At 41.3% G+C, this 24,858-nt stretch overlaps 1 protein-coding gene across 1 annotated transcript in view; it reads right to left on the reverse strand.

Moving 5' to 3' along the window:
* Positions 1-16,702, reverse strand: part of SOX6 (SRY-box transcription factor 6) — a 572,111-nt gene extending 555,409 nt beyond the window's left edge. The window contains exon 1 of the mRNA XM_054970704.1: positions 16,647-16,702. The gene's annotated coding sequence lies outside the window, so the exon portion shown is untranslated. The remainder of the gene's footprint in view (positions 1-16,646) is intronic.
* Between the last annotated feature and the right edge of the window lie 8,156 nt (positions 16,703-24,858).

A 24,858-nucleotide genomic window follows, 5' to 3' on the forward strand; every position in this document is an offset into this window, starting at 1 on the left:
ATTAACCGTAGCAGTCTTTGATCAACTGACAATTTCCCTAGTTTGTCCCACAGACAATCTCTTGGAATTGAATCAGAGGCCACCTGGAGCCATGTATAGTTTACTTCTTGGTGCTAATGTATAATTCCTGGCTAAGTGACATAAAACAATGGTCTATTGTAGACCTTCCAGTAACAAAGCCTGCTTGCTCAGGGCCTAGAATCTTTTCAGAAGTCACTCAGTCTAATCACTTTTGTAATAAAAGGAAGCATAAGGTTTCCCTAATGAAGAAAAAAAGTTAATTGGACAATAAGTGGTAGGATTAATAACTACTAATATCTAAACACTTACTATAGAGCAGCAATCCAAGTGAAATTGGTCAGAATACTCCAAAATCAGCAGTTCATTAACTGCAACCAGAACGTCAACAAAATTTCCTATTAAAATGATCTTATTAACAGTGCATCAAGATCAGCATGAAATACAACCGATGAATTTGTGTCTATTGTAGTCTCTGCTTGGCTCTATGCTATTGATACAATATATTGAACAATCCATCAACAAAAGATGTTAATATTTAGTTGAAAGAGCCTGCAGATTTATCATCATAACTTCAAGCAAAACAAAATATCTACATCTTCTTTTTCTTTAGTAAGTAACTCCATTATAAACCTGTATTCTTAGGTTTAATACAACTTAATTTTTGAGATAAATCAGAAGAAAAATTCTACCATCTACAAAAGACTTGGCTATTCAAAATCTTCATATGCAATTTCCTGTCCATAACAATGTATTATCTTGTTTTTAAAAGAATAAATTAGAAAAGCAAGACATGCTACACAAGCCATTTATTACCAAACATTACTCTATACAGTAAACATGAACTACCTTGCTGAGCCAACTGCCCCCCCCCCAATCTTTCCACTTAACTTTCTAACAAAGAACACACAAATGTTTCTAGAAGCTAAGTATCATGAACAGCGATTAGAAATGGTTGGGGGGTGAATGCATACCATGAGCTCTCCCATAGCTAATAGAGGTATACTGTGACTGATAAAGAGCTTGTGTTCCACAAGGAATCATAGGAGGAGGAGATAAACAATTAGGAATTCCATTCCATAGTGGATGAAGGCTGGATTATGGAGCTAGACTCCCTGCTCACTTTGTCCTGAGCCTCAGCAATCTGGAACAGTGCAGTTGTCTTACAGTGCTGACTGGTGAGTAGGATGTGAACAGAAAGCTGGTTATTTCACTCCAAACCAGTGTGATACAGTACAAAAAGGGTACATGCTGTCTATCGATGACATTTTGCCTTTTCTCCAAAGAGCTCAGTACAATGGTTTTCCCTCCCTCTTTTCATTCACTTAAGAAACCCATTAGGCTACGAGACAGTGTGTGTGTGTGCTGTGTGCCATCAAGTCACCTCCGACCTATGATGATCCTATGCATGAGAGACCTCCAAAATGTCCTATCATTAACAGACTTGCTCAGATCCTGCAAACTGGAGGACATAGCTTCTTTTATTGAGTCAAGCCATCTAATTTTGGGTCTTCCTTTTTCCTACTGACAGTGACTGATCCAAATTCACTGGATTAGTCAAAGTTACACTCTGTCAAAGTTACACTTAACGGCAAAGTGTGTACTTTTCTCCCCAGTCATATCCAAACATTCTAACCAAGGTCGAATCCACATTACTCATTCTAAGTCGCATGTTCCCCGCATTCCCCACGCAATCCCGAGTGCCGGTCACATTACCTCATTAAACAGACACATTTCATTCGCATTTCTCTCGAATATGTGGTCACAGGTTTTCAACGGGAGTTTCATGGTGGCCGTGAATGGGCCAATGCACAATTTACGCGGTTTTTTTAAAAACCACCCCCCTTCCTGTCTCTCCAGCCGTTCCGAGAGTTCCTATTGGCTGATTCAACTTGCAAGTGCTCCGTAGTCTGCAAAAGACTGTTTTTGACTTCATAGCATTGGATTTATTGATTATGCTGTTTCTGAATCAAATCTGGTAGTTTGAAAAATCATTTTGGGGTGAATCCATCCTCAGAACGGACTCGCGAAACTTCCTTTTTAACTGTTTTTTATTTTTTTTATTTTATATTACTGTAATATCGAAATTACGAAATATCGAAATAATAACACTCCAAGGAAGTGAAACTTCAATAAAATTCAGGCACTGAACTGTCCTGCATAGGAAATGCCCACGAAAGCTTCCCACATGCTTCCAAATTTCCAAAATAGAAACGGGAGAGAGCCATCAGTGCTGTCAGTGGCGGAAAGAGAGGCATCATTATCTTCAATGATGTTTCTTTATAAGGCAAGATCGAAATAACGGAAAAGTGCGCTCAAAAAAATTTTAAAAAATGGGCGGGAAAAAAGGTCCCGCCCAAAAAAGCGGTTTTCGAGCGGCCGTGTGACCGGAAGGACGCATGAGAAAGACGGATCGGAAGCAGGAATGTGAACGAAGAGGAAAAAATCGCGGATTGGAGGCAAACGGAAGATATCCGATAAACATGCGGGTAATGGGTGAATGTGGATTCGACCCAATACACACACTTGTTCTGTGCTGCATGAGGAAAGTCTGACAATAGGAATTGGGGCTGGAAGATGAACACTTCATGCAGCATGTCCCCTCCAATCCCGTCTAATCATTATTGCAAGATACTAGGATGCTTTAAGCTATTAGGGCCACTGTTCCCCTCACAACTGGAAAAGGAATGATCAATTAGGATACTTCTGATCTTAATAAATGCCCCCAAGACTCAAAGGTGTCAGAGCCTTTAATAGCTTGTAGTATGCTAAACTGAGAAAAGTAGTTGCCCCAGCACCCCAACTGAAGACACAAGACTACAGTCTGGTTTAACTAGTTTATTTCAATATCTGATATGTGTCATATCTACATATGCTAAATATTTGAATGGCAGGCTGCACTAAGGCAGCCAAGTATTTTGTTGTTCTTTTTTCAATGGCTGCCTTAATTTGACAAATCCACCCTGGCTCCATACATGGCAAGTGGCTTTCTCCAGCCTTGTTTATCCTCACCTCCACACAATGTGCACAGGTGTGCCAAGCACCATCACCCTCCCTTGATATGTAAGGCGACTACCAGGTTTGGTAAGATGTTGCTCATCACCAATGGCTGTTTGGAAGCAACGCTTTTCTTGCTGCTTTTCTTGCACTTTTCTTCTTGATTACAAGAAAAAGTGTTGCTTTCAATCTTCCTGCCCTGCTTTTTTCACTCGATGTGAGGGAGAGGAGGGGGTTCCCTCCTCCCCCTTCCATCGGGTGAAAAAAGAAGCGGGCAGGAAGTTTGAAACTTTTCTCACTGTTTGCAAATGCAAACAGCTAGAAAAGTGCTGCGGCTGCCCCAAAGTGACAAACCACAAACAGAATAAAACAGTTCACAAACTGGGCAAATTTATGGTGGTCTGTGGTTTGTGGTTCGTCACTTTTCACAAACCACAAACTGTCATTTTCCTGGTTTGTGCCCATCTTTAGTGCAGAGATTTTTTATTTATAATTTAAAATTTGTATGCATATCTGGGAAGCTACATATCTTGAATATACAGACAGTTTTTCCTTAGGTCTGTGTTGTACCATTTCATTGAGCTCCTGATAGGCACAAGTCTATCAGGTTCACTATTACAAGGATTGCAGAGGTCTAATAGCCATTGATAGCATCCCTGAAAGTGCACAATCTTTAAAAATACAACTATCTATACATCATCATATGTCATGGCAACAACCTCATAAGTTAGCAATACATTGTGTAGAAAATGTACTTCCTTTTCTTTGTCTTGAAACTAATGGTTATCAGTTTCATTTGACAGCCCAGATTCTAGTGTTCTGAGAACAAATGTGAAAGAACAGAATGCTATAAAAGAGATGGTCAGTGTGCTTATCATAAAAAGGAAGAACATGAAAAGCTAAACTGTTGTTTCCATACCCATACTTATGTTTCTTAGTTAATGTTTGGCTACAGGTACTGATTAATGAAGTTTTGTCAACTCTCCCAAGGTTATATGCATTCAATCTTGGCCCCACATTTTTTCTGAATCAGTTCCCATCTTTTTGTTCTCTATAACTATCTGAATAATCATTCACATCACCTGTTTCTGATACCCCTTCTTCTACTACAGCAAGTGGGGGAGGGGGGACACAGTGACCATCACTGGTGGAAGGACTGAGGGTAGGGACAAGGGAGCATGTGTTGGACATTGGTGATGTCACTACATCACTTCCAAGTACAACCTAAAAGTGACAAAGGGTAGCTCTAGGAATCTCTGCAAAGTTTACAGTAACAAGGAAACAAGGCTAGCCAGCAGGAGACCTCCCACCATAGAAAGAATATCAATGACCAATGTATATAGGAACTGGAAGGAATATCAGGGACCAATCCATACTAGTCTTACTGAATGACAGAATTCCAGCAAATTTTACTCTTTATTCCAAAGTTTGACATGCAAGTATAACTAAAATAAAAAAAGAAATTTAAGACTGACATAATTCCATATCTATCAGTCTATGTACTTCTAAATATTAAATAGTTAATGCTGGGTTGATTCATTCATAGTAATTATTATAAAGGTTTCTCAATGTAACAAACAGGTTAAAAGATTATGGAGCCCTAGTAGGATAAGCAACACATAACCAAGGCAAAATTAACCATGAGACAAGCTTTGATGTACCATCACTTATTTTAAAAACAGTTTATCAACACCAATGCATACTAGCTAGTGCTATAAATGTTTCCATTTGAGTGGTTTACAATATGCTTTGCCTTGAAAACCTGGTAAAAATAAACCTGATAGACAGTGTTAGTGCTGTCTCTCTAATCTCTAAAAGCAATTGTGTTTAGAGCAGGTCATAAACTTGGATGTACAATATCCATTTTTTTAAATCTCTCTGAAAATAAGAACAACAAAAGAGGTAGCAAAAAGTATCATGACCTTTGGATGGCCATTTCAAACTGAAAATCCAAAACAGAGTTAGGTGATGCTTAGATTTAAAAAAACTAAAGTATATCAAACTCTGTAATGAGTTGTGGTCATAAACTGAAAGCCATGAAAGAGACATGGGCTAGGAGTCAAAAGACTACACAGGGAGCGCTAGGCATACAGCCAGGCTTCTGAACCTCCTGCACTCCCATCTCAAGAGTTTTCTTCTTAAGAGTCTCATTATTCTTAAGAAGCTAGACGCAAAATATGACTGAACTTTTAAAGCAGCTTCTCATGCAGTTCAAGAAGCTGTACTCAAAGAAAAGCAATAGAAGCTGAGTGCATATACAAAAGCACATATACTATCATACTCATGCAGTGAGACATCATATAGGATTATACACATATACTTATATCATTGCAATCAACAGATCAGCCTGTTTACTCCAAGCCAATTGCTCTTTATTGCCTTTTTCATCTAATCCAAAGTCTAGATTTTATCAAAATTATATACACAAGAATATACTATTTAGCTTAGAATCATTCATGAGTACAGAAAAAACTGTTTTCTACTTGCTTTTTCTAGAAATTCTAGTTAATTTCTTAGACACAAAAGATTGTTGTGTATGTCCTCTTCCCCCTCTTCCAAGAAGTAGCTATTTTTATAGATACTTGAATATTAAATCTAAAGGCAAAACCATTACTTTTTACACAGAACTCAGAGCTATTAATCAGGCTAAACAGACAGTAGTCACAAGATAGCAGTGGCCCTCTGCGACAACTGTAAGACAATGATAACCTTCAATAAAAAACAACTAGTAAACTGAGGGGAGGGGAAGCATTTCAGCAGTGTGATATAAAACCATTTTATAGAAAACAACAAGAGAACACTGAAAACAGATTAATCACTGTGTGCCATTTAATTACAGCCATTCTGAAATCTTATTTCATAGAACTGTGCCTCTCATAAGCACATATATGCACATGCAAATGTTGGCAAGAAAAAACTAAATACCGTTTAGCATAAAAGGAAGCATGTTATGTAAGCTGAACAGTAAAATGCAATGTTTTTGAGAATAATTTATTCTTCAAAGTGAGTGCACTCATGAGGAAATTCTTCAAACTGAAGTAATGGTTATATTACAATAGCACTAATTTGCTTGGCACTGAGAGTTGGCCAGGGCTTCTACATAGATATATCTAATCCATTACACATGTCTATCTTCTGCTTGTTACCATTTTCAGGATGCATTTGAACTTCTTGCTCCTGGTCCTATCATGAGATGAATGCCAGTTGTCACACACTTGACACCTGTTAGTATTGTGGGAGACCCACATTTTCTCCAATTGTACTAATAAAGCCTAAGCTTAAATTTATAGAACCGTTTCAAGACACAGTAGATTTACAGTTCCCTCTCTCACATTCTCATACCTCATCCAGTGTTATGAAACTGTAATAAGATCATCACATGCACTGTGGTTGTGAAAATGCATTTAAGTATCTTTTGTAAACAAGTTGATTAAAGTTGTTGGACAGCTACAAAAAAAAAATACTACCTGTGCGTACATCCCAGATGCAAGAATTCAAATTTTTGCAGAGTTGAATAACTATTTTTTCACAGGATTCATAATCTCTCCTGTTGGAAATACTAAGAAAAGCAGTGCACTTGGTTTTCTACTGGTGTACTTGGCCTTACATCTGTCAAAGTTGTCTAGTGTCTTTGGGCTGCTTCATAAACCATGGGAGAGAAAATTCATGTTTGCATCTGAATGTAAGTTCATCATGGATATGCAGCTATCTCCCTGGCTAGAGAATATGTTTGCCATCTTCATATTTTAAATTTGTAATATGTAATACAGAGAATGGTTAGAATATCAGACTATGATCTGACAGACCCAGATTCAAATCTCCACTCTGCTGTGGAAGTTTGCTGAGTAACCTTGGGCCAGTCACTCACAGCCTAACCTACTTCACAGAGCTGTTGTGAGCATAAAGTGGAAGAGAACAATATGAGTCATCTCAGGTCCCCAGGGGAAAGAAAAGTAGAGTATAAATGAAGCAGATAAACAAATTATGTTAACCCTGGGAAAAGTGAACACATGTTTTCCCAAGTCCAGGCTTGAAAAACTGTTTATACCATGTTGACCAAGAGATACAGCCTATAGTTGCCTGTAGGTGTTAAGCTGAGCATTGGCACAGTTATTAAAATATGAGAATGTCTGAAATGCAAAGGTTTGGAGAAGTTCTTAAAATACTTTATTAGTGACTTGATAATAATAGCACTATTCTCTGCTATCCATACACTATCACCAACGTATTCTACAAAATTTTTCCAGCAACCACCAACATTAAATATTCTAAAGTAAATGATCTCATTCTTTTGGTGCAGACAACTACCAAAGAAAAGCAACACTATCAGGCCATACATATCCATTCCATCTACCTCTCTCTGAATTACCCAGAGAAAGGGTATATAGGATTTTTCATCACGTACCACAAGAATAGACATTCCAGCAGTTTATATTCCACTACAGTTTTATTTTAGGCTCCATCAGATGCCTAGGTCATAGCCATTTGCAAGCTACCTTAAATAAAAGTAATGGGGTAGCAGCATTTCTTCGCCTCTAGCAGTTTTGAGGAAGTAAAAAATTCATAGATGCACATTTTCTTTATCACTTGCAGAAATCTTCCCACTACTGCAGATCTGTCTAAATCTGTGTCACATTAACCAGAACGGATCCTATTTATAAGCTAGTTTGTTACATTTCATTTGTTAAATTTGCATCTTCCTGACCTTCCTCAAAGTAGAAATGTATTGAAAAGATCTGGAAAAAATCACCAACGTTGCAATAGTAACTTTTATGACTGTAAGACTGAGTGTGAAAAAGCAGATGATATAACAACAGCCAAAGTGCAGGGTCTCTCCCCTTTCCACCATGGAACTATTTTGTGGAATGAGAGTCACTGTCCAGAGCTATAACAGAAATACTTAACACAGTTTGGCAAGGAGTATGCAACAGCATTTCCTGGGGTTCAGTTCACTGACAGAATTTATGAATTAACATATTAATCTTCAATGGCTTTAAGGTACTTCTCTAAAGCAGGGTTGCCAGAAACAAAATATATACTAACTACCTCACTAAACTGGGAAAGAGGGACTTCCAGTTTCGGGAAGAAGCAGAAAGTGGCCTAAGAATACCAATCTGAAGACATATAAGAAGGACAGAGGAGAGGCAGGAAAAGGATCTTATTTCACTATCTGTCAGATTTGCTGCCCCCTGCAGGTATCCTGTGTCTTCTACCTTCTCTGTACACAAGACATTGTATTTCCAACACCCCTTCTCAAAGTCTAGTGTACAGAGTCCACAAGGTTTAACTTCTTGCATAGACTTTCAAACTTTTCTTCAGGGAGTGGCTTAGTGAGTGTATCAAAACTCCTGCCTGCAACAGAGAGCAAAAACACTTTGGATCCACCAAGCAACGTCATTAATCTCTCCAGCTACAAGCTGAGCCCAGCAGAGGAATCTGTCCTCTCACGTGGACTATCTTTTTGCCCGGCCAGACCCACACAAACCATACAACTTTGTGGAGACCTGGAGGCCTATTTTAGACGCCTAAGACTGAAAGAATTCTTCAACTACTCTGCTGAACAAAACGATGAACAAAGCACTGAACAGACACCATCACAGCAGCCCCCGCCCCCCCAACCCAGCAATACACAACCATCATTACAAAACTCCAGAAAAAAGAATTCCACATGGACGTCCCCTGAGGGTTGCAACTCCTCATTGGACTTTTACATTGAATGCTTCCACAGACGTACTCAGGCTGAGATAATTGACAAACAACAACACCTAAAGCAGAACCTCAGCCGTGGAGAAAGAGAGGCCATAAACAGCCTCCAAAATAATTCTGGCATCGTAATCAAGGAAGCTGACAAAGGCAGAGCAGTTGTCATCATGGACAAACATAATTATATACAAGAAGCAGAAAGACAACTCTCCAACACAACATTCTATAAAATACTACCTTCTGACCCCACGGAGCAATACAAAAGGGAACTCAATAAAATATTAAAAACACTCCCCATGGACATACAAGAATGCATCCATATGGACATACCCCAGGAACCACGACCAGGAAGATTCTACCTACTACCCAAAATCCACAAACCAGGAAACCCAGGACGCCCGATTGTTTCAGGAAAATGCACTATCACAGTAGGAGTCTCGGGATACATGGACTCTATCCTCAGGCCCTATGCCACCAGCACACTCAGCTATTTACGGGACACCACTGACTTCCTCAGGAAAATACAGTCCATTGACAACCTACCAGATGACACCATCCTAGCAACCATGGATGTGGAGGCCCTGTACACCAATATCCCACATGCAGATGGACTGCAAGCCATACGGAATATTATCCCGGACAAAACCACAGCACACCTCGCCACTGAACTTTGTCACTTCGTACTCACTCACAATTACTTCGAATTTGGTGACAACTTATATCTACAGATTAATGGCACAGCCATGGGCACACACATGGCACCACAATATGCTAACATATTCATGGCGGACTTGGAGCAATGCTTCCTCAGCTCCCATCCACTGGAACCACTACTATACTTAAGATTCCTGGATGACATCTTCATCATTTGGACCCATGGGAAGGAAGCCCTTGAGAGATTTCATCAGGACTTCAATAACTTTCACCCTACTATCAACCTAAGCCTGGACCACTCTACACAACAGGTACACTTCCTGGACACCACTGTACAACTACATAATGGACGAATAAATACCACCTGATACCGGAAACCAACAGACCGATACTCATATCTACATGCCTCCAGCTACCACCCTAAACATACCACTCGGTCTATTGTCTACAGCCAAGCCTTACGTTACAACTGTATCTGCTCCAATGCTCTCGACCGAGACTCACACTTAAGAGATTTACAACAAGCATTTTTGGGACTACAGTACCCACCAAATGAAGTGAAGAAACAAATCAACAGGGCCAGACTAGTACCCAGAAACAGTCTGCTCCAGGACAAACCTAAAGGAACTAAGAACAGAACACCACTGGTTGTCACCTATAGCTCCCAGCTCAAACCCATCCAACGTATCATCAGTGAGCTACAACCCATCCTGGAAAATGATACCTCTCTCTCAGAAGCCCTGGGTGGAAGACTTTCCTTGCCTACAGACAGCCCCCCAACCTTAAACGACTTCTCACACACAATCATGAATTGGCCAGCAGAGTCACCAGCACAGGTACCAGGCCCTGCAACAGACCCAGATGCCAGCTCTGCCCCTATATCTACCCAGGGAATACAATTACAGGACCCAATGGCATCAACTACACTGTCTCTGGCTCTTACAGCTGCTCATCCTCCAATCTGATATATGCCCTCATGTGCCAACAATGTCCTTCTGCTCTGTACATTGGACAAACCAGCCAACCTCTACGCAAAAGAATAAATGGACACAAATCTGACATTAGAAATGGAAACGTCCAAAAACCAGTGGGAGAACACTTCAATCTACCAGGACATTCCACCAAAGACTTAAAGGTCGCTGTGGTTCAACAGAAACCTTTCAAAAACAAAATCCAACGGGAGGCTGCTGAATTGGAATTCATATGCAAATTTGACGCTGTCAAGCTGGGACTGAATAGAGACTATGAATGGTTATCACATTATCACAGGTAACAGATTTCCTTTACAACGGCGGGGTCTGGGGGAGCCCGGTGATGCCTGGTGTGGGCTTTCGGGGACCACAGTTCTCTTTGTCAGATGCATCTGGCTGGGAGAGCTGTGGTTATCGAGGGCTTATACTACATAGAAATTGGATGCTTTTACTGCTGCAAACTAACACGGCAAACTGACTACACACCAAAAGGAGATGTTTATATTTACTAGCAAAGGAATGTTTTGGTTGCCTCCCCCCGAATTGCATCTTGTCCCTCCTCTCCTTCTCTCCCCTCTCCCCCCTCCTCTTCTGTATTTGACCAGTTTGTATCATGCATCTGACGAAGAGAACTTGATTCTCGAAAGCTTATGCTGCAATAAAATTGGTTAGTCTTAAAGGTGCTACTGGACTCTTTTTGATTTTGCATCTCTTCTGTGCGGCAGTACACCAACTCAACAAGTCCATCCTCTTGCGTATTTCTCACTAGATGTTGTTTCACATCAATATGTTTGGTTCTAGAGACTGAGGTTTAAAAGGCTTCAAGACAGATCTCACGAAAAGCACATTTTTCCATCTTCCTGACACACACACAGCACAAATTGCTCCAAAACAAAATAATGATACAATGCACTAAGATGTTCACAGCTAGCATGGATCCATAGCTCCCTCTCTCCTCCTGTCTCCCCACAAACACGTTGTACTCCTCAGTTTGGCAGTGCTTACATGAAAGCTGGTCTTTTGAGAGGGGAGAGGTTGAAATGATTTACCAGGATGAGGAATTAAACAAGAATTCACGTGAGACATGCCCAGACTATTATTGTTGTTATTGTTGCTGCTGTTGTTTGTTTATAGTCTGCCTTTCTCACTAAGATCCAGGGTGGACTATCTATTGTAAATGAGTACAATATAATCAATAATTAGAACATACACAGCAAAAATACAATATGATCAGCAGATGGGACGTCCAATGAAAAACAGAATACAATAGGGTATGGTAGCTGCAAATGTGAAAAGTAGCATGAAGCCAAAACATATAGATGAAACCTTTCTGAATTAAAGCATAAATGATTAATATGACATTTTTAGCAATGTTAAACTACCCTTTAGGAGTGTACCTACATCAGCAGATAGTACCAAATAGTCTAGTATACAGTCCCTGTCCCATTACCAAAGTATCTCTTTGAGCAATTTATTAAGACACAGCCCTATAATTTGGGTAGAAAGTCCTGCTGAATAATTCAGTTTTGCATAATTTGTGGAAAGCCGGGCAAGTGGTAACTTTCCTGACTTCCTCAGGAAGGCCCAACTGATTTAGCCCAACTGGAGAAAAGTATCGGCAGAAGACCTTGTTCAGATGAGCAAAGTTGCTGTGGCAGAACATAGAGAGAGAGACAGTTTCACAGATAAAAGGGACCTAGGCCATGAAAGGCTTTGAATGTATTAGTCATGACCCTGAATTGAGCCCTATAAGTGATTGATAGCCAATAGAGTGACTGTAGAATGGGAGGGATATGCATGTTATGCCTAGCTCCTGAAACTAAACAAGCTGCAGCGTTTTGCACCAGCTGCCATTTCCAAGTTGATTTTGAGAGAGACCTCTGTAGAGTGAATTACAGTAGTCTAGTCTTGATGTTACCCAGCATGAATCCATGTGGCCCAGAAGGTGGCCTCTTTTGCTGATATATTTACTTGATTCTCTAGCAGCAATGCTGGATCCAATATAGCCCCTAGGCTTTTCACTTAGTCATCCAGGGTCAATGTGACCCCCATTAAAGATCAGAAGCACAATGTCCTTCAAGAGGTCTGCTTTTCCAACCAGCATCACTTCTGCCTTGTCTGGGTGCAATTTCAATTTGTTCACTTTCAGCCAACTGACAATAGCTGTCAAGCAGTGAGTCATCTACAGTGTCACCAGGGGATTTGAATAGCAAGATATAGAGCTGGGAATCATCTGCATGTTGATGATACCCTGTTCCATAGCTACAAATGATTTCTCCTAATGGCTTTACATAAAAGTTGAATATGGAGGATAAGATTGCACCTCGTGGAGCCCAACAAGATTATTTCCATACTGAGGATAACTAGTCTCTGATAGCAACCCTTTGAGTTCGCCCCAGGAGGAACAATTAAAACTAGTCCAATGTGCATCCCCTCATACCTACTTCTGCTCCAAATGCTTTAACAAGATGGCACGGTCTACTTTGTCAAAGGCTGCAGATAGATCCAGGAGGAGCAACGATGAAGCATAGCCTTTGCCTACATCCCGGCAGAAGTTGTCAGCTAGAGCCACTAGAGCCAGTTCATATATATTTAAAATAAGCCACTTTCACATCATACAAAAGTAGCTTACACAGTACAATCCATTTACATACACTCCTTTTAAACCCAGAGAAATAAACACAATTAAACATGGCACAGGTTTTAGCCCCTCCCCAAACATATTGCCAAACTCGCTGTTCAGAAAAGTTTGGCCTCAAAACTGAGTACATCCATACTAAACAATGAAAGAAGGAAGCCTGGTGATCTGGCTTCTGCAATACAGACCTCACCACTGAAAACTAACCTCAGAAATTCAGGAACCTTTAACACAAATGTAGCTGTTCAGAGATTTAATTTAATTTAATTTAATTTATTATATTTATATTCCGCCCTCCCCGCTTTTGCAGGCTCAGGGCGGATAACAATTACAAACATCATTAAAAACATTTAAAAACATTAAATAATACATTTAAAAACATTTAAAAACATTAAATATTACAATTCATGCAGCATAGTGGTTCATACATGCCTCTGTGTTCGCATAGGGGCGATGGTTTAACCCCACCTTCACGGGGGGGCAGGCACTGCCCGGCGTCAGCCATATGCCTGGCGGAATAGCTCTGTCTTACAGGCCCCGGCGAAATGCAAGCAAATCTTGCTGGGCCCTTGTCTCGCAAGACAGATCCTCAGTATATGTTCTTATTTTTAGTTTAATTTAAAGCAGGTCAATGGACCGCTGAATTCTAGGTTAAAAAAAAAAGACCATGAAAGACTGAAGTCAGTCCTTCTCTGGCCTAAGGCCAGGTTACACCTGAAAGGTTGAAAGGAGTCTTGAATTTAGCATAGAAAGAAACTGGTAACACTAACGTACAATTGGTACCTGCAGCCCATGAGACAAAAATCAGTGCTGCACTATTCAGCTGTTGAAGAAAAACAATAAAAGGCAGCCCTGTGTACAGTGCATTATACGTCAAGTTGAAAAGACATCAGAACATTATAAAATTAATAAATAGCAAGTGGGGACCTGCTAGGATTTGTGGGGGGGTGGGGGGGAATCTCATTCCTCCTCCCCCACCATGTTCTTTTCCCCTTCCCTGCCTCCCAATAGGCTTCCCTCCCTTTTCTGCTTCCTTCTCTCCTTCCCATTTACCTTTGTCTGTCCCAATTTTCACCTTTCCCCCTTCTACCCCAGGCAGCCTCTCCCCTATGGCCCAGTTGCATGGTGTTGGTTCAGCCAGGCCCAGTTGCATGATGGAAAACTTTTCCCCTTCACCTGGCAGCCCCCATATGCTCATCTTTCCCTATGTCCTTCTCTTTCTCAAACTCATTAAATAACTTACCTTTTATCTGTCCCCCATCTTCATCTATATTTACTTATTCACTTCATTTATATACTGCTTTTCTCCATAGTAGGAACCCAAAGCAGCTTACCTATGCTTTGTGCCTCCATATTAGCGTCACAACAACCCTAAGACGTAAGTTAGACTGACCATGTGTGACTGGATCAAAGTCACCCAGTGAGCTTCCATGACAGAGTGGTATTTTGAACCTGGGTCTCCCACATCCCACTCTGAAACTCTAACCACTACACTTCACTTGATTTAGGGGGGCTGCTGTTGAACAGGAGGAAGCCGCTAGGGCTGGGTGAGTCATGCATGCTATGTGGTATCTAATCATGTTGTGGTTGTTTCTGAGTCTGTTCCCAATAAGCCCTCCCTCAGATTCTAAAACAGCCTTGGAAAGGGCCCTTCTTCCTCCCCCTGCCTTTCCTGAAAGAAACCAAGCCTGGAATATTGACCTAACTTACTTGGTTGCCTAGCAACAGCTACTGAGGGCATCTAGAGTTGCCAGGTGTCCAGTTTTCACTCCAACAGTCCAGTATTTTGGGGACTGTTGGGGGGAAACATTCCCCAAATACTGGATACCTGGCTCATTTCCCCCTGGCAGCTCCATCGCCCAGCCCAGGCACCCGGCTGGCCTCCTGTGGTTGCATGCCACCTCTGATCTCAGTAAGTGGCCAGCCAGCCCAGGCTGGGATTCTGATTTCCCTTCTCCTTAGCTCCAGTGGGAGTGGGCTGCCTGGCCTCCTGCAGCTGTGCAGTTCCAGTGAGAGCAGCCAGCCAGCCTGGGTTCCTGGAAGTAGATGTGGCACAATGATGTCACTCACTTTGGTAGTGATGTTATCACACCAGGGGGCGGGAGCATGTGTGGACACCACATATGTTTTAAAAAGGTGAGTTCTGCCCCCACCCCCCTCCCTGAGTTCCGCCCCCACCCCCCTCCCTGAGGTCTGGAAAAAAGAGTATCTAGTTAAAGCTACAGGAATGCCTTTAATCATTTTGAGGGGTTTTTTTAGACCTCCCTATCAATGTATTTTTTTAAAGATTTAGATTAGAAGAGTCATTCCTCTCCTTCTCATTCACAGATATGTTTTCTAACAGTGCAATCCTTAACAGACTTGAAAACTTTTAAATCCACTGAGGTCAAGAATGGTGGATTTTATTACCTAATAAACCACGTTTTTTCAGTATTAGTGCTTTATTCATATGGAAATTAATGAAGATAGCAAGATTAATTATAGTTCTTTAACTATGCGATGGCCTTAATAATAAATTAGGGCAAATTGGGATGGACAAAAATGGTCAGTTGCACACTTCTGTACTGGTGAAATAGTCGAACATGAGCAAAATACACACAACAAAACACCCAAGTCCTTTCCACAATACAGACATCTCCATCTCAGATGTTTCTGATACAGTAATATAACAAAGATTCACATATGTGGCTACTTCCTGACAGCTTTCCTAAATGTGTATTCAGTGTGTAAAAGGGGGAATTTTTTTTATATCAGAAGTGACCTTAATATAAGCTAGAGACAGCAAATTGACTTTATGTTGTACACAAAGATCTTCAGCAGGAAATAGTGCTCTAGTGGAACAAAATGGATTATCTTAAACAGGCCATGTACTTGTGCTATTCTAGACGCTCAAACTGTTGGCTTAAATGATAAACTAATTTGCTTGTGTTTAACAAGTGACTGAAAAAGTGCAGAAAATGCAACAGCTAATAACAAGAGCATCTGACAATCATTCTATGAATAAGTTCTTCTTCCAGAAAAGTTAGCTAATAATTATTCTTTTCAAACAGCATAAAGCTTTAGTTTGCTGAACTTTTTCAATAACATGCCATAACCTGTATCTGTCTCTCTTAGCTCCTGTAGCTTCCCCCTTCACACATGTTTGAAACCCATTTTCGAGACGTAGGAAAATTAAGCATTTAAAAGGAGATAGCCAGTAAAATTCTAAGCAGAGTCACTGATCATATATTATCATGACCATATTATCCAAGATTCTTCTGTTTTTGTTATTCTAATCTTTCTTCCTGAGAAACCCTATATTAACAATCATATCTTTTACTTTTCAGTGCTCTAGAGCTCTTGCACTACAAGAGAAATGAAATAATTTCTGAATTTGTCACCATGAAGGATTATTTTGTTTAACGTCACATTAGATCTTGTTCTGGTTTTTCTAATCTCTTCTTGTTCTAAACCACAACTCAATCCTGGCTTTCAAAGGTATTTTACAATCTAGTAGCATAAAGCAATGTTATTACCAAAGCAGCTTTTAAATTGGTTTTGTTTACTTAGAGGGGGGGATGGATTATGGTGTGCTTAACATAATAACTCCTCTTTAAAATCTATCTAAAATTAGATATCCCCTTAAGGAAAATGTCTAACGTCTCCAAGAAGATGTCTGTGCTTACCTGACTCTGCCATTCCACTCCAACAGGCTGAACAGTATTATCAGCTCTTTGGGTACTAATTCTTGCTTACTGGATGGATATTTTTCTCTTGCTGGATTAATAATCAACTTTCTAGATCAGTTCATTTACAGTTCTCCCTGGTTAACCCTTTGTACAACCTTCCATTAAACAGTGAATAGGTGGTTAGTTTTTCCATCCAGGTTTTAATGGGGGGGAAATGGCATAAACTAAACCATTACAGAATTTTTGTTTAAAATTTCATGCTGAATTAGAGACCCAATACAAGTCATAAATATTGAAGAAAATACTTACATAGTAAGTATTTTCCAGTTAAGGATTGTCTGTTTTTGGTATCTAGCTATCTATGAACAGTGAATACTCTCAGCACTATTCCATGGAATTTCTTGCAAAGCTATTGGTTCTTGCTACAGGTTCAAGCATGGTAAGGATCATTAACACTCTCAGATACAGGGAATATGTGACTGTACCATTTGATTAGTTATCAGTTTATGCAAGGCTGTCCATCTGTGTTGTCAAAAGAGGAAAAAAGCAACAGTGGCCAGGAGCATGGAAAAGATAACAGCCACTCAGATCTTTTTTTTTAACAGTTCAAGTTAGGTCAGAATTACTGAGGTGGGAAACCTAATAATTATTATGTTTTCTTTCCCATCCCAATCCAAGCAAATAGATGTTCTGGAAAAGTTATTGTTCTCAGAATTTTGATAAATTATGTAAATTCATCCCACTCTTGATGATTCCGCCAGGATACTATAATTATCAAGAGCTTAAGAAATCTAAATTTGTTCACATACACCCCAGGCTGCCAAATTCAGCCTGAAAAAATCCTGGAGATTTGGGGGTGGTACTTGTGGATGGGAGTGATTTTCAGAGGGATTTCAGCTAGAATCTATGGTTTATCATCATGTTTTCCCTCTGAAGCTACCATTTTCTCCAGGGAAACTGTGCTTGCTTGCTTGCTTGCTTGCTTGCTTGCTTGCTTGCTTGCTTGCTTACTTGCAAAATTTATACCCCAACTTTCTGCCTTTGTAAGGGCCACCAAGGTGGCTAACAAATTAAAAATATGCATGATAAAATAACATCTTAAAAACCATTAAATCCAACAAAACACATCACTAAAACTATTAAAACCAGAACTTACATTTTAAAAATTCAAAACACTGGGCAGGAAGGAGAGACCACTTAGGGGATGCCAAATGAAACAAAATAAGTCTTCACTCACTGGCAACAGAAGGAAACAGATAAGTGTCTCTGGGGAGCAAGCTCCAGAATTTTGGTGCCATGTCCTAGGTTACCCCCTATCTAATCTCAGAAGGGTGGGGTCACTGGGGACAGAGCCTTAGAAAATGACCACAGTGGTCACATAGGCTCATAAGAGAGTAGGCAAACCTTCACATATCGTCCCAAACCATATAGGGCTCCAGACAGTGGGGGAGCAAGGTTAACTTCCAAAGTAGGAAAACCTGGATCTTAAATCCCCAAGGTCTGGTGAGGGGATGCCCAGCAGGAGGAGGTTCACCTTTATGAAGGACTATTGATCTACCAGGGCTGGATGCAAGCGTGAGCTGTGGGCATGGAGCAGGTCTCCCAGGTGGGAGAATACCCAATCACTCTAAACTCTAGTGGGAGAGGCAGGAGAGGAAGTTCATGGCCACAGATGACAAGTACGGCCAGATGGCAACTTTGCGTGCCCAGTACTCCAGGGAATTGGAATCGGGGGGGGGGCAGGATCGGCAAGGTATTCTCACACCATCACCTCCGCCGGGTCTTCCTCCACAAAGGCACACGAGTACTCTCCGATGCCGCTAACCTCCCAGCTCACCACCAAGGAACAGTAGTGGGTGGGCCTTGTTGGGTGGGCTCTCATGGCCTGGGGCACTGGGCTGATCTGCCTCCTCTGCCACCGCCAACAATCCCTCTTTTATGACCTATTCCCTCTGACCAGATTGTTTTTCCTGGAATCTGCGCACCTCTCTGTGGAGGTCCTGCATCCATAGCTGGAGCTCAGCATTGCGCATGACGATGCTGCTTGTTATACAGGGGTCACAAATGCAGGCCAGCCTGTACATTCCCTCTTGGAAGAGAGGATGCAAGTGGGCAGCCATGCCTGCCTGCAACCTCCTCACCAAGTCCCTGACGCTGGGGAGAAGAGCTTCCCCCTGTTCCAGTTCTTTGGCCAGTGCCCATTCCAGCCCATGGATTAGTGGGATGGCTTACCCCAGGGTGGCTGTGTAGGAGCAGAGGAAGTTGGTGATGTCCTGAAATGGCTTCAGGACAAGGACCATTTGGGAGAGGGCTAGTCAGTCCATGGGACTAATGCTGAACTCCTCTCCCCCCTGCAAAATGGGCACAGAGGACATGATATACTGCATCACATTTCTTTGCTCCATCAGATGAGCTATCATTACATAGGAGGAGTTCCAATACGTGGGCATTTCTTCGAAGAGCTAGTACTCAGGATCACTCTCCTACCCATGCCTCTTGTGCAGCTGGCAGGAAGAATTAATGCTGCTGGAAAAGTGGGCAGCCAGATGTTAGCAGCTGTCCAACAAGACACTTGTGTCCAATGTTCTCTGGTCCCAGCAGGCCTTGATGATCCTACCCAGCCCAAGAGCATCCCTCAAAACCCGGTGCATGGCTGCCACCATGTTTCTCCCAGCATACATGACCATATAGCCATGGACAGCATCATCCGTGGATGCCCACTCCCTCAGTGCAGCCTTAAGCACAGCAGCAATGTTCATCCCCATGCAATCCTCTTCCATCCCCCATGCCTGGAGCAGAACTACTTTGTAGCCCAGTGGCAGGGGTGTCTCCTCCTCCCAGTGCCCTGATTTTACCCTGGTGGCCCGGAGGTCCTCCAGTTGCCACCAGAGGGCAGTGAGGATGAGGTAGCTATGCTGATGGATGCTCCACAGGTCCACCATGAAGTGCACAGTTCGCCCTTGTGCTCTGGACAGCTCATTATGGACCAGCTCTACCACAGAGCGGTAGATGGATGGCAAGACTCACCAGCCCATGGTCTGCGAGGGCATCTTATAGCAGGGGGTGAAATGACGCAGCGCCTGCCGGAAGCCCACACCCTCCACAATGGACAAAGGTAGTCTGTCCAGGGCAATCATTTCTGCCAACACACGAGTGCCCACCTCGTGAACCCTCCCCCTATTTCTTTTACTTGGCAGTGCCACCAACCCCGAGAGATCAACCCCCTGAATGGTAGCCTGACTGGAAGTTCCATTCCCACCCACAGCACCCTTGGTATGAGTCTTCTTCCTCGGGGTGGACTCCGGTTCCTCTCCCCCTTCTCCCTGCTGGGGCTGGCTCTCCAGAGGAGGCTAAGCTGCTTTCAATTCATTCTGCTTTCATTTCATTCAGGGGTTTCTGTGTATGTGTGTGCTGCTTTGCGTTCATTCTGTTTTATTTTCATTGGGGGAGTGAGTTGGGTGGGGCTGTGTGTGTGTGCTGCTTTGAATTCATTCTGCTTTCTTTTCACGGGGATGGGGCTGTGTGTGTATGCTGCTTTGAGTTCATTCTGCTTTCTTTTCATGGGGGTGGGTGGGGCTGTGCATGTGTGTGTGTGTGTGCATGCGCACACATAGGTGTGTTGCTTTCATTCTTGTTGACTGAAGTTGACATTGTTATGGTTCCCACAGCTTTTGAATGCAGATTGGTTCTGTGTTAGTTAAATATATCAGTTATGGTTATTCATATTAGTTAAAATATCAGTTATGGTTATTCCAGTTTTATGCTAGGAATGGATAGCTATGCCCAAGTCACAGAAGTCTTTCATCAATATATTCATCAGCATATAGGTGTTCTTAAGTCTTAAAAGCTGTAACTCAAATGGTTTTCTCCACCCTCAGCTGATTATCATCACTGAAATTGCAGTGGACATATTGGTGTTAAGGAAGTTTTTATGAATATTGTTTCTCTGGGACATTGGAATATTTATGAGCATTTCACAATGTCACAATGACTTAGCCATTGGTAAGGTAGAGTTGGCAGGTAATTAAAAAAAGCCATTTTAAACTAAGTATAAATCTAATGCAGCTAAAGCTGAGTACCTAATTTTGAATTGCTCCTGTAAAGCAGAACCCTTCCTGAAAATTTGAAAATTCAATATTCATTAGATTAGGAATATCAGACTCAGTGGAATTTTGAGAAAGAATTTGGGATTTTTTTTTCTATACTGGCAGAGGGAATCTGTTAGAATTTAGATTTCTGAGAAGGGTTTTAGATTTTTAGAGGCCCTCTCCTTGCATATTTTAAAATATGATTCCAAAAAAATGAAATGTTTGAGAAAGGGAATGGAAGATTTTAAATTTTGTAGAGGATACAGAAAGGAGAAAAAAAAACTTTCTCATAATAGTGTAATTTTCCAAGCTTACAAACATTTTTCTCATCGTAATGCATTGTGCTGGGTCCAGAAGTGACATCATCACACATTTCTGGGAGCGTGCGCACGCTTTGTGCATGACACGTGATAATAGAAAGTTCCACCACCTCTTTTCCCAGAAAAAAAGCCCTGATAAGAACAAAAATATAACAGAATACTGTGAGCCCTCAGGCAAGGAACCCATTAAGCTTGGCCTTTGAGGCTGGTGCTACCACAGAGACTGGGCTGGGGGAAGCCCCTAACCCACGACCCAGGCACCTTCCCAGCTGGGACAGGTGCTTTAAATAAGAAATAAATAAGAGACTGACTTCCGGTTTGGGATCCATGGAGGTCTAACGCAGCTCCAATAGTGGAGCTGACCGGGCTGCCATTTCCAGCGGCCGGTGGGGCAAATTCAGCCCGCTGCCACCTGCTCCCAGGCGGGGAACAGGCAAAGAACGCTCAAGTACCTCAGGGCGCGTCAATCTCGGGCGAGGGGGGGTTCTGCGCTAAGGATTCTCTCTCGTCCCTTGAGGTCCCACCCTAAGACAGGTCGGCATAAATCTCTGCGGCAGATCCGGGGCCAGTGCGACTGGCATAAGATCTTCATGCCCAAGCTTCAGCAGGGGAAATTAATTTCGGAAGAAAATTTGGAATCGAAGCAGTGATTACAACCCAGAAAGACGTGTGAAAAGGTAAAGATCACTATCTCTCAAACCGGGACAGACTGTTTAAAGTAACGAGGCTTTAAAGTGAACTTTTAAACTGTAACAGTTGGACTATATTGAGAAAAAGATCCGGCAAGAATCTGATTAGAAAAAGGACTAAGTTAAAGAAAGTTATTGAAGAAAATAGATAATTGTTTACCATACCTGTGGTTATAAAGTGATAGCAAGCTGTGAGAAAACTTCTACCATTGCGAGAGCTGCAGTGGAGAGTCGGCAAACAGGAAGTGCGTAACAGCGATAGAGGTGCCTGTGAGAGAAGGTCCCCATTGAAGAACAGAAAGAAGGGAATCGCCATTTTTGAAAAGGGAAGGGCATTGACTTCAACAGGAGCGGAAGTAGGACATCTTGGATTATAAAAAGACTATAGAAAAACCATAGAGAAAAGACGCCCGACATTTTGGATTTTGTAAGTGTCTCTTGTTTATTTTAAGAACCGGGACATTTAAATTATTTCAAAGGGACTATAATTTAGACGCCACGGAGCTAAGGAAACATGCAGACTCGTGGGAGCGAGGTAAATCAAGCCCCACGATGTCGAAGAAAGAATGGCAAACAGCTATTGAGAATTTGGACAAAAAATTCCTGGAAATGTTAAAGGAACTGAAGGAGACAAAACAGGAGCTGGTGAGAGAAGTTAAAGATGTTAAAGAGACAGTAAAAAATGAATTGGCAGAGGTGAAGAAGGGAATGGAAACAATACAAACCGATTTACAGGCAGCGCAGCAGAAAGTTAATGTTGTGGAAAAAGCGATAGAGAATCTTACAGAGACGCAACGAACAGATATGAGAGTGATAAGGGGGAGAATGGCGGTTGCGGAGAGTAAATATATGGAGAAACAGCTGAGGTTTCGAGGTCTGCCGGAAATAGAGACAAAGACAGCACAAGAACAGGTGACTGAAGTGTTAGCTGAATACCTGGGAAAGGAGGAGGAGGAAGTTGTGGCTATCCTGGATGTTGTGTACCGAATAAACTCCAGATTCGCGGCCCAGAGGAAATTACCAAGGGACGTGATTGTGCAATTTACGACAAGGAATATAAGAGAAATGATAGTGAGTAAACAGTTTCAAGATCCATTGGTAGTCGATGGCAAGACGATTATCATCATGAAGGAGCTACCCAGATCGGTGTTGCTTGATCGGAAAAAATATAAAGTGCTTGTGCAGAATTTGAAGGATATGAAAATAAGATATAGATGGGAATTACCGGAAGGGATATCTTTTGAATTTGGAGGAATGAAAAAGCGCATCAGATCTGAATTTGAGATGGAAAAGTTTATGAGGGACAATGAAAAGGACTTACCAACAACAAGGCTATGAATATGGAGTGTAAAGTTTTATCTTGGAATGTAAATGGACTTAATTCACCCAAAAAGAGAAAAAGTACTTTCCACTGGCTAGTAAAACAAAAATGTGACATTGTATGTTTGCAAGAGACCCATATCAGAAATCAGGATGTTAAATATCTTAAAGTGAGTAAGTTGGGCATTGACTTTGTAGCAGCCTCAAAAAAGAAAAAAAAGGGAGTGGTACTATATATTAAAGAGGAGCTACAGCCAAAATTAATGATTAGAGATGTGGAAGCCAGATTTATAGCAGTGGAATGTACATGGAATTTAAAAAAAGTGTTGGTTATCGGAATTTATGCACCAAACGGTGCCAAAGAAAGCTTCTTTGAGGATTTAAGGAAGCAACTAGATGAACTTATATATGATCAGATAATCCTTGCAGGAGACTTCAATGGAATTACAAATTTGGAACAGGACAAAAAATCAGTAACTGCACAAAAGAAAAGAGGACTTTTGCCAAAGACGTTCTTTGCATTAGTGCAGCAGGAAACTTTGGAAGATGTATGGAGAACGCAGAATCCCACAAGTAGACAGTATACATTTTTCTCCGCAAGACACTCTATCACGTATTGATATGATCTGGGCCTCAAAGGATTTAGTGCTTTGGACTAAGGATGTTGAAATAATGCCCATGGTAGGCTCAGATCATAATCCAATTATGTGGAAGTTCGGGAAAAGAAATAAGAGGAAAGGATGGAGAATAAATGAGGATTTGCTACAGGAGGGAGAAAATATGGAGATGCTGAGAAGGGAAACTAAGTTCTTCATACAACATAATATGAATCGAGAAGTACCAACCAATAAGGTTTGGGATGCATATAAAGCAGTGATTAGAGGCATACTAATGGATTTAAATGGAAGAGCACGAAAGAAACGAGAGGAGAAGAGACAGGAGATTATGGAGAAAATAAAAGCCAAAGAAATACAACTAAAGAAAAGACCAGGTAAGAAGAAAATCTATCAGGATATTAAAATTTTACAAGAGCAGTTGACGGCAATGAACAATAGAGAATTGGAATGGAATTTGAAAAGAATGAATCAAAAGTCGTTTGAAGGTGCAAATAAACCTGGGAAATATTTGGCATGGCAACTGAAGAAGAGAAAAGAAAAAAAGATAATAAATAAAATATGTGAGGACAATAAAGTGCATCTGGAACAGACTGCCATTAGTAGAGCCTTTTACAAATTTTACGCCAAATTGTATGGGAAAAAAGAAGTGAAAAAAGACTCAATAGCGACATATTTGGGAAAAGTAAAACTCCCAATAATCTCGGAAGACTGGAGAGTTAAATTAAATAGTGAAATAACAGAGGAAGAAATAAAGAAAGCAATACAGTCAACAAACTTGGGAAAAGCGCCAGGGCCTGATGGACTTACAGCAAAATTCTATAAGGTAATGGCCAATGAGCTGGCGCCATTTCTAAAAGAGGTGATCAATGGGGTTTTGAGAGACCAAAAAACTCCAGATACTTGGAGTGAAGCTAATATATCATTGATCCCTAAAGAGGGACAGGACTTGACAAATGTTAAAAATTACAGACCTATTTCTTTACTTAATAATGATTACAAGATCTTTGCGAAGATCTTGGCAGAGAGGTTAAAGGGATGGCTAGCTGAGGCTATTGGGGAAGAACAAGCAGGTTTTCTTCCAAACAGACAAATTAGAGACAATTTAAGGACAGTTATAAATGCTATTGAATACTATGACAGGCGTTGTGATAAAGAGGTTGGGTTCTTCTTTGTAG

The sequence above is a fragment of the Eublepharis macularius genome, chromosome 2, assembly GCF_028583425.1.
Source record: "Eublepharis macularius isolate TG4126 chromosome 2, MPM_Emac_v1.0, whole genome shotgun sequence".
NCBI classification, from domain to species: Eukaryota; Metazoa; Chordata; class Lepidosauria; order Squamata; family Eublepharidae; genus Eublepharis; species Eublepharis macularius.